General features: G+C 39.8%; 1 protein-coding gene across 1 annotated transcript in view; it reads right to left on the minus strand.

Annotated features, from left to right (window-relative positions):
- Positions 1-11,370, minus strand: part of SCRG1 (stimulator of chondrogenesis 1) — a 780,146-nt gene that overhangs the window by 750,775 nt on the left and 18,001 nt on the right. The gene's annotated exons all lie outside the window — the stretch shown is intronic.

The following is an 11,370-nucleotide window of genomic DNA, read 5'->3' on the forward strand; positions in this document are numbered from 1 at the left end:
CGGCGGGTTTTCCCTCTCAGGCCGGACGAAAAGCAGCGAGGCTGGGGAGGGAAAGCGTCGCCTCTCCTGGGGTTTTGTTCTGCCTGCAAAGTGGAAGCCGCAGCAGTGGAAAGCCTGGGAGCAAACCTCAGTCGGAGATGTAACGGCTGCGGATTGCATTAACACTTCTAAGGGAACCACTGGTGGTGAATGTGGCCCTCTATGTTTGGGCATAACCCCAAAGTTTCCATACAGTTATTTCATCAGTTTTATTGTGATTTGACCCTAGTCTACATGATCCGGGTTTTGCTGATGTTGGTTTTCTTCTATCTGGTTATTTTCATTCAATTCTGTACTTAACATCAGTTTAGGTAAATATTCTTGGTCATCCATAAACAGTTTCTAATGCTCTTGATTTTTCAGGTGTAGTTTATAGCACTGGTGAAAAGCTGGTTATAACTTTGCTTACTGAAGATGCCATGCGTTCAGTAGGCTTTTAATCATGTTAACCTAGCTCACTGGTTAAAAAATAAAAAACCTTTAAAAGACTGCTGCAAGAATCCCTAAGCTATCTGAGGCTATTGACTATTTGCAGGTGTGAAAGCAGTCACTGTCTTGATCTCGAGTCTCCCCCCGTTCCAGATTTGCTCAGTGTAAGGAGCATTGAAGAAGCACTTACTAGGTCCAGTCCTTCAAGCTCTTTTCTTTTTTTTCCCTCCCCCCTTCCAAAGAGGACATGTTCAAGGAGAACAATTTGCTAATATGGTAGTAAATGCCTCCTTTATCCCTGTTTCATTTTAAGCTTTGTATGTTTGCCCAAACTGCAGCCCTAAAAGACATAATGTAAACTGGAAAAAGTTAGTCAAAATCCTCTATGAAGAGAGGGTAACTGGGAGGTAAATTGGCAGGGCAATGCAGAGATACATATTCCCTTTGCAGAGGTCAGAGCCTGTCAGAAGCCAGTTATCTGAATTCTGATATCACCTAACTTCTGTGGCTATTCTTTTTGATAGTGTTTAACCTACAAACAAAGCTTACACTTATCTTCTAAAATAAACATTCACATGGAGGATATTCCATTCCAGTTTTGGCTCTTTATTACTGTAAACTGTTCCACTACTTCTCAGTAGCAAACTAATGTTCTCAGTCCTGTGGTACTGAATTCTGTGAAGGCCTAGCCGCTCTGCAATGAGTTGTTTTAATTTGTTACGTAGCTTTACAAATGCTTTTACTTCATATGCTACTTGGAGAGTGCTATGTTGTTTGGTGAATTAAGCTGCCTGATGAGTTACTCATTCACTTTGTGGTAAACCACCTGTACATGACAGTTTCTTGCAGAGTGTTTTCTAGTTAATAAAGTAGTTCTGTAACAGATGGCAGAATCTGAGAATCCTAGGGTGCACTGAATGAATCATGGTGCAGCCATTAGTGTCTCTGGTGTAACACCATTCTTTTTGTCAACCAGACTTAGCTAGAGCTGTCCATATGACACCATTCAAACAAATTCTGCACTGTTTACAACCATATAGAAATGTAGGTTACCGCCATCAAAATCAGTTTTACTTTTGGATCCTCACCGGTGCAGTTGAAAGAACAGTGAAGGGGTGCACTAGTTCTTAGGAAACAGAGTTTTCTCAGTGTTAGTGCCTCGAAAATAGGAAGTCATGACCTCTGGGAGTTTATGTTACTGAGAAGTCATCAGGATGGCTACAGGCACCAAAAAAAAAGATTTTCAACAGTTGAAAGGAGAGAAGAATTTTTCTCATTTTACCCTTCCAAAATTGTCAGTTCTTCACAATTACCTTCCCATTCTATGTCAGTTCTTGAACAAAAAAAAAAAAAACTTTATAGAAGTTTGTTATTAACATATTTTTACTCTTCCTTTTAACATTAATATAGCAAGTTTATGGAAAAAAATACTTTGGAATAGCCTTTGGAAATCTGTTTTCGTATCTGCTCTAAGAATATGAAGAAAATGATTGTGGAAAAGCAGGTAGAGTGAGAAAGTGTAATTACTGCTATGGGAAAAAAAAATGAGAGCTGCCTTTCCAATGATTTAATCAAATGTTTTAAGAAAGAAATTAGGTTCTTTGTTCTCTTAAAGGTATACTCTTTCTAGATTATTTTCTCTGAAAAGGAAAGCTTTTGTACAATTAAATATATCCATAGAGGATTATGTCATGCAGTGTCATGCAACATAGGGCAGCATAAGAAACCGAACAGCTGTACTCTTTAACATCTGTCTGTCCTCCAACAAGGAAGGCAGTATTGAAAATTTTCCACGCTTGAACATGATACTGGCAGCTTTCCACAGCAGCGCTAATGCTGACAGCTCCATGCAAGAATGCCGGTGTTAGAAACTGTCAGTCCCAAAGCTGTGCCTTCCTCCCAGCACCCTCACGCCTGGAAGACCACTTCTCTGCCCGCCTGGTTCCACAATAAGCTGTCACCGTTTTTTCATTACACCACACTGTTGCTTTTCAGAGAAAACCACAAATTCTGTCTCAAGAGATGCAGTTATTGTTACTCTTCTAAAGCAGTGATCTATGCAGTATTGACTTCGGTCAGTCTGCGTAGTTAATTTATTAACCACATGTGGATGACAGTTGTAGGGAAAAAGCATAAACGCCAGGACTTGGAGCTTCCTTCTGCTCGAATAATTCAGCTCATGAAATGACTGTTAAGTTTTATAGCTCCCTGGCTTCGAGCCCCTTTGAGTTTCTAATCTCCTCCACAATTACTATTTTGGGCGCTATTGTTAACTTCACTAAAACTTCAGTAAACTGTGTGTGAGGAGAGATAAGCAATGTAGTGACTAGAAACACCGGATAGAAGGAAAAGACCAGGTGGATAAGACCAGGTTACAGAGCTGAGAAATGGATTTAAAGAAAAGTATGTCACGGACAACGAAATTGGAGTGCTGATACTTTACATCATACTGTATCTCTTGGCTTCTGTGGGCAGCGTCTGCAGCTTTTTCTGGATACTCATGTCACATGTGGACCAATCAAGGGAAGAAAGTAACAAAGACCTTTTATTTGAATTAACGTTTCCGTCAGCGGATCCATTGCAACAGATACCGTTCAGCTGAGGAAATTGCAAACTACAGTTGCATGACCTTAATTCTGACCAAACTTTAATTCTGGTGTAAGTGACACTGTCAGTTTTAATTCAGTCAGTTGGATGAAGAAGCTCTACTGTCTCTCACCAGAGACTCTGCTAGTACCCAAATTCCTGCATGGAATATGCCTTAATGGCAATAAAATTCTGCTTTGGAAAGTGATCGTTCTTGATTGATTACTCCTGAAAGGGTCTGTCTTACGGACCTGAGAAGCTGGTGTTTACCAGATGAATAATGAAAGCGAGTTACAGCTGCTCTCGATTTTAATGTCCCCTAACTTCACTAATAGTAATGCAAGATGTTGAAAGAAAATGCAAATTTAGCTTTAAACAGCAGGTTTTTGTTACAGCAAAAGATTAACATCCAAGACACAAAAGGCATTTAAATAGGTCGCTGCTTTAAAAACCCCTTTTTAATGTGAGTTACAAAGTCTACAAACAGCAACTATGTTTTTTGGCCTATTTCATGTGAGCGTCTCATACCAGATGTATGGTAGGAGCTTTAGGAAGAAAATCAAAATAAAAAATCAAGGACTACTTAGGCTACTGCTTACCTAAATTCAAAGCAAAACTTATTTTACTGTAGTGTTCCAGGCTTTCTTATATACTTTCTTTATACATTGTTAAAAATGTATATAACTGCAGCTGCCTAAACGTTTGCAAAACTGATACTTCTGTCAATATCTTAAAGAATTGCATTTAAGATAGTATATTAGAACTTTTCTTATTTTTTCTGTTGATGTATAACATGCAAATAAAATGTATTTTATAAAAATGAAATATATTTACCCTTTAAACATTAGAGTTTTATTATATGTGCTATTGTAAAGCCTGTATAACCAGTTAAGCAGCTCGTAGGCAAACAGTGGCCGTGTTACACCAGGCTGGTTTAGTCTGAAAGCTCAGGAACTTGTTTTGACTTTGTGCTGCCTACCAAATACCTAAAACAAAGGCAGCCTGCATGAGACACTACCCGGGACAGCTGCGGAGCAGAGACGGCACTGCAGCGGTCATACGATCGGAAATAAATACAACAAATCTCTCCTGGTACTAATGCAGATAATACGAGGAACAGCAGCTGTTCCTGGTCACAATAATTGTTAATGGTACTTTTTCAATCTTAATTTGACAAGAACTTTTTCCCACTTGCATTAGATTAACATACCTTTTTTTTTTTTTTTTTTACTTTTTTATCCCTGAACCTCAGTCTCATTTACTTTCTTATTTACATTCAAAGCAGTACTCATGTAACACTCTTTCCCTGGAGATCTTAATAGACCTCCTTTATATTTTCCTATATTGTTAACCCATTTTTACAGCTATGAGAAGAAAGCAGTAATTTGCCTTTGTCCATCCATCAGATAGCTTCACAGGCAGTTTAGAGAGGCTTTGGAATGTGGGTAGCTGTAATTTCACTATGAAATCTGTTTAAATGGGTAAAAAAAAAAGTTTTTCTCTTTCTGCCCCCACCCCTCAAACTCTTCCAGCCCTGGTAAACATTGGTATTTTAGCTGAAATGTATACACAACCTACTCTTAAGAAATAAATGTAATTATTAATAAAAATGTTGTGTCATTTAGGAATTGGAGAACATAGTTCCAGGTTATTTTTTTTTTTTCCATCTAAGCAGTAAGACAAAGGATTGGACTGTGGCTGGCCCTGCAGGTGTCACATCCGGTGAGCAGATCTGAAGAGGCTGTAATCACTGCCCGTCTCCCAAATAGTCCAAGCACCCGTGTAAGGCTAGCCACTGGGGCTCACTGCTGCTGAAATGAAGTACATGTCAACCCATGGTGACTTACAAATGTTGAAACTTGTACAGAACAAACCAGAACATTCTGTTTGTACCTTGTCTGTTCTGAGGGACTGTTTTCTTCTGCAGTCATGAGGGCTAGAAATTTAAAAACAAGCTGAAGCCGGCAGTAAAAGCTATTTCCTACGTAATTGCAGCTCTAAAATATTATAGGAAAGGGAAAGAATAGGGTGAGTTGACAAGGCTGCATGAGGAGGACTCATACCCTCCTGTCTCCCACAGCCAGAAGAGAGAAGCGGGTTTGGCTGATAACAGCCTGGTTCCTTGTAAGCACTGTGATACTTGCAAACACGTTCGCCTTGGGTCCAGGCAGTGGAAAAACTTAAATGATTATCTGAGTGGGTCTCATTAAACTTAAATGAGTCTCAAGTTTTGGTCCCGTGGAGCACATCCTGTGCTGTTGCTAATGTAGATGTTGTCATAGCAGAATAATTAATTTCTCCTTTCATTTCCGACAAATACTGCTGTCATATGTGTCATCGAAATGATCATAGGATACGCAGGTAATCTGAGACTAGAAAGAAAATACTCAGGAAATTTTAAAATTGTTGATTCATCAGTCTCATTTTTTTTTAGCCATGGATCCTGTGAGGTTTTTCCAGCAAGTGATGATATAAAAATATAGTTTCTTTAGAGTATCCCATTGTATACCCTACTCTATACTGTTAATTATTTTATAGTAACAAGGAATATTTTGTCAGGGCTCTTACAGAACTAGAAAATGTGTCTGTCTTCAATACCACTCAAAAGCTAATGCTTCTACTCCACAGCCTCAACTCTTGTGGGGAAAAAAAAAATCTTAAGGAAGTTCACTAATAAACACTTGGGCCTATGATTAATGCTCATCACTTAGTGTGACCATGTGTGAAGTTAAGTAGAAGCTCTTCCTAAGCACTGGCAGGGATAAATGCCTGCTACAAAAAAAAAAAAAAAAAAAGGAATAGGGAGCAGCACAGTCGTGCATTTGAAGAAATAAACAAGGAAATCTCAAGGGAAGTCATTCCATGTTAAAGAAAGGCCAGCTTGTTCATAGCTAAAGAGAAACTAAAGTGCAGACCAAAGCATGTCTTTTCCAGTTTTTAAAAGTTGAAAAAAAAAGAATCCTTAAAACCTGTGGACTCTCAACTTTAACATAAACCTTTAAGAGAGAAACCACCTTGATGGTGGTTTTGACTTGACTGACTTGATCAAGCCAGTTCATAGGCTTCATCATGTTGTGCAGTTTTTATGTCACTACATTTTATACTAATAATTAGCATTTGTATGTTGTTACATTATTGTAATATATATAAATATTAAAAGCATTAAAACCCCCCTTCTCCTTTTCCAGTAGTTAAAAATTTACTTTGTAAAGATATAATTCATTTTGGAACAGACTTTTATGATATAACTAGAAATACAGATAATCAAAGAAGCTGAAGTCATTTAAGAGGTCAAAGGTCTGTATTATGATTTTCCCAATTCTGAGGTAATTTACAAGATCATGTAAACTTATGTAAAATCCTGCTCCAGCAGTCACTTCTGGGGAGAAGTAAGCATCTTTTAGTGCCTGTGGATAGCTGTAGTAGCAGAATCAGGTCTCATCTGTGGTGTTTATAATGTTAATAAATATTAACAACCAAACACTTGGATAAAACAACCTTCTAAAACCCTATCTGTTTAAAAACCATAATGTTGAAACTGGAGTGCGGGGGTCTCTTCTCATGTTCTGTGCTTTAGGATATGGCCTTGACCAGATTTCAAACTTAGGTTTGCAACCGTGAAGGCGAGAAGCTCTTATCGGTGTGAAAGCTGAGACTCCACCGTTACCTTTCAAGTAAGGGAGCTGAGGTGTGAGGAGCATTAAAGATGTATGGCAATATCTAATGAAGCAGCAATGCTTTTGATCCGCTGCTGTATATTGAATGAATGATAGCAGTAGGTACTATCCAAACGTAGGAGACCTGGCACATTCTGTTTAGTGGCCACTTTTTGGCAAAAAAAAATCGCAAAACATTTTATCTGATTCTTTTCCCATAATATTTCTCAGTTAAGGGTTTGTTGCCAAGTAATATCAGCAAAAACCAACTGCAGTTCAAAACTATCGTTATACTTGAGTTTGTTGGAACATAAGCCTCTGTCTTTTACCCAGAATGAGCTCTGCAGGAAGTCAGGAAAACGTTTAAACCCCAAACTCACATGTAATTTTACTAATGTTATTTTTATAAAAACACTTGTATTAGTATCAGACTCTATTTTGGTTTTACTGACAGAATCCAAATAACTTCTAAAGACCTTCCAAAAGATGCCTTCTGGACTCGGGTGGAGGAAGCGTTCACCCGCTCCCAAGAGGCACCTAAAACCTGCTGTTAACTTCAGCAAGGGCTAGGTGAGAGGTAGAGATGCTTCTAACTGTACTGCAAAGACAAGGGCACTGGAAGAGGCCTCAGGGCTGCAGAAATTTCCCGTTTTCCTTTCTGTAAAATGAATCCTTATCAGAAGAAGACATGACGGTGTAAAGGAGCACTGTAGTTCCTAGGATCCTCTGACAAAACTGCCAAAACGGAGTAATGTGCGTTATTCAAATCAAAGAGCAAGTGATTAACGAAAATGTCAGATCTGAATTTCTATAAGCAGAAAACAGTGATTCACAAAATGTAAGACTGTAGCAAAGAGTGCTTTTTGTGCTGTCTAGAGCACATCTGAGACCAGCAAAATTTGCTGAAAAGATACGGCAGTGTTTCTCTTACTAACAACAATAAAAAGCTGAGCAAGCTTTTCATTTCTTTTCAAGGGATTAAAAAGTAACTCTTAAGCAATACACTGTAACTATCTGCCTCTTACTCATAGCTAAATCTGTATTGCACCACTAAGCAAAACTCTGGGGGAGATGCTTTTTCACTCTCTGTTCCAGACAGTTGCATTACGGTTCAGAAAAGCACTAATATTGGTTTTGCTGGGTCTCTCTGACTGTGAGATCTAATATAACGTGAAAGAAAATGTTAATCCGAGCAACCTGGATGGACAAACCATGGGTGAACGAGTGGCTCTGAAGCAAGCAGATGGATGTGCACTTCTGCCTTGGCTGAACAGGGGCTTGTGAGGAGGAGGGGTGTTGAAAGCTGGTGGGTGCCCCACTGCGAAGCTGGAGGGTGGCCTCTCTGGTTGCTTCCGTGCAGTTGTTGTGTTTGAGGTATCTCCCTTAGGCCCCATTTACTGTTGCCGTATCAACCAAAAGTAGGCATCAAACTTCACTGTTTAAGTCCCCCAAAAATTTGTCGCGTACGTTCAACAAAGAACAACGTTTCTGTACCAGCATTTCTGTATTTTTGCACGTAAGAACGAAGCCTTCTAACAGAAGATCCTTTGATGCCTCCTGTAACTAATGGCTTGTTGCAAAAGTGAATTGGCACAAACCATTAAGGGGCATGTATTACAGATCTTTAAAGCTTTTACAGTACACAGGCTTATCAGTTTAAATCCCGTAACACCTAGATTATTCTTAAAATACAATGTTTATTTTTGGACCCTGTTTACTGCTTTAAATCTTTTCATAAAAGCCTGTGTTACATAAACTCTTTCATACACCCTTAGTTTCCATTGTAGAAGGCAGAATGCTTAAAAAAGGAACATTGGCTTCAGCTGGATTACTCAAAGACCTGGAAATACTAGTTTTGCACCAATATCACTATTTTGGTTAAAGGTACAACTTTTTTCTTTTACTCTGTTACTTGAATTGTATGAAATAAACTTTACACATGCTAATATAGATTAAGTTTTGTCATACAATTAACTATCCAAAGTTAGATTTTAAGTATCCTAGTGTAAAATATGTAAAAAGTAAAAAAAAAAAATACAGTTTGTAGGTAAGTCCCAATATTCCTGTGCTTTGGGTTCTGTTCTTTAACAGATTGGGACAATAAATTGGAGGCAGAGCAACAGGTAGTAGCATGGTTAGGTGGTGCTGGAGCGAGAAGGGAAAATCAGAGATTGAAAAACCAACGAAAGGAAAGATCAATACAAAGAATGGGACTTGCTTCTGGTAAGGAAGGAGAGATTTGGTCACTGTCCTTTATCACAACCAGTTGCTCTTTTGTCAAAAAAGATCAGGGCTTGTGGTGGAATTTGCGGAATTTTAAAAGTGTTTTAAAGGAATAGTTTTTCATTGAAATAGTTACAATCCAAAACAAAGAAAATGTGTATTTCCTGTGAAAAAAAATGTGCTCCAATAGTTTTCCTTATTATTCCGTTTGCTAACAAGATAATTTCAGGTGCTGCGCACTAGCCCACTAATGTACACTTAGACTTCAGATGAATGGTACCCATTGGGGAAGGAATAGTCACCCCCAGTTGAACCTTATCACGTGAAGATGTATGCATGGTTTGTAACCATGGTTTGTAAAAGCCACATTTCCTTTCCAAGATTAATTGCTAATAATACGTTTGCAGTGTGCTTGCAGTGTCTCCAAGGTGGCGCATCCGATTATTATTCTCTCTCAAATTACAAAACACGTCAGTCAAAAGCTGACGGGAGCTGGGACATATGGCATCTCGGAGAGGCACAAGCTGCTCCGCTCCCCCCCGTGCCTAGTCCACCTCGGTGCCAGGAGGGACCACCGAGTCCCGCTGACTTCGCAGCCTGGGAGCTGGGAATTCAGGCACACTTTTCAAGATGCTGCACCTCCTGCCTGCTCCTTCTGCACACCACTTACAAGCCATCCATCCTGTGCTTTTGGCACCTGTGAGAGATGTAGATTACTGCTGCCTTCCATACGATGCAGCTCTGCTTGTGCTCGTGGCCCGTCAGTGCTAGTGAAGTCTCATGAGCAGAGCTGCTGGTTTGGACCTGCCGTTTCCTTTGAACTGATTTAATCTTTGAAGTTTTACTCTAATCAGTACATTGTTGCAATAATGCCTGGTTTTATGTTCATTTAAAATCTCTTCCTCTATATGCTTTCGTTATATCTGAATACTTCTATTAACCACTGCTAGAGCTTATGTTATTAAAAATCATCATTTTGGATGACATAAAATCTAGCAGAATCCCTCTATGACAAGATTTTTTTTTTTTTTTAATTTCACAGGGCCCAAGCTTTGTGAAAGTTTGTGAATCCATCCTGTAATAAGCTACTGCCTGGTAAGCCCATCCAGCTGCAGCTCTTTGTATTTCTTGATCCCACAAACGATGCAAGATTAAAAGTGACATGACTTCTTTGTTACTGTAAGCAGGCGTTCATACCAAACGAGGCGGTCATCCCCCTGCACCGGTCACACAGTCCTGCCTGTTCCACTGGACATTGCTGCGTGCTGGAACATCACGCAGCTGAGCAGTAAAGCAGATCAGGGTTAAACTTCACCGATTTTTCTTGTTCCTGGTCTAGTTGTAACCCAATCCATTTTGCCTAGAAATGCTCTTACAGGCACAAAGAAGGACAGGGCACAGGTGCAAAAGCAAGCAGCTTACGGCAGAAGCAGAGCCGTCTTTCCTCAGCCTCACTACTCTCTTATCATGATCTAATCACGAAACTATGATACTGTTCTACTTGACATTCCGCTTATAAATTAACATATTGGCAAGCACGGCTGGGTAACGGAATCAGGCTTTTAACTGCTTCCAAACTGCACAAAGAGGATCAGAAAGGTATTTAAAATACACAAGTGATCTTTCGATCATACCAAATCACAGCAGCCAGGCCCAGATTGACATATTTTATGCTCGCAGTAAGGTCAAATCCATCTGAAGAAATAAAAGGGACCTCAAAAGACATAGCCTAAGAGTCTAGAAATTGCTATTCATGACCTAGATTTCCATTGAAGAATTCCTGGAACTCACCCTTGTCCCAATTTTCTCAGCTCATGCTTCTTATGTTCATCTTTCAGGCCCACTATCATTGTTATCAGTGGGGTTTTTTTTTTTATTTTAACATTGTTATGTTTTTTGAAAGTGGGAAATCACAACAATCTCAAAAAGTGAGTTAAACATCTGCTGTTTGAGATTGCGCTGGGGCAGAGCGTGGAATTAAACCCAGGCATGCCACGTAGCCTTCAGCTCGGCTGGTAACAAAACAGAGTTTGGTATTTTTTGCAGCTCTTATCCAATTCCCCTCTCTGATCTCTGAAACGTGCCTCCTAGGTAACTGCTGTCTGTGACTTTACGCTCAGCTTAGCTTGAGTTACGGCATCCTTCATTCAGCTGCGACGGCGGGAAGCGTGGTGCGGGACCTACCCTTACCCTCTAATACCAGGTTACGCAATCAGATTAAGGAGCCATCTGCAGCGCAAACCGAAACTGCGCTATAATCGCGTTCCCCGGCTCACGCACAACTCTGGGCTTATGCAGGATCTGTGTCTCCTCGAATCATTCACCAGCCTCCCCGCTGCTCCTCTCCTCTCCTCCTTCTGCAAGCTGGAAACACACAGGGTTCAAATATTTCAGGGATTAAATCATTACGCTTTGAGTATGGTCGGCTGGGATGCGG

Source organism: Chlamydotis macqueenii, chromosome 4 (genome assembly GCF_036417535.1).
Source record: "Chlamydotis macqueenii isolate bChlMac1 chromosome 4, bChlMac1.mat, whole genome shotgun sequence".
Lineage (NCBI taxonomy): Eukaryota > Metazoa > Chordata > Aves > Otidiformes > Otididae > Chlamydotis > Chlamydotis macqueenii.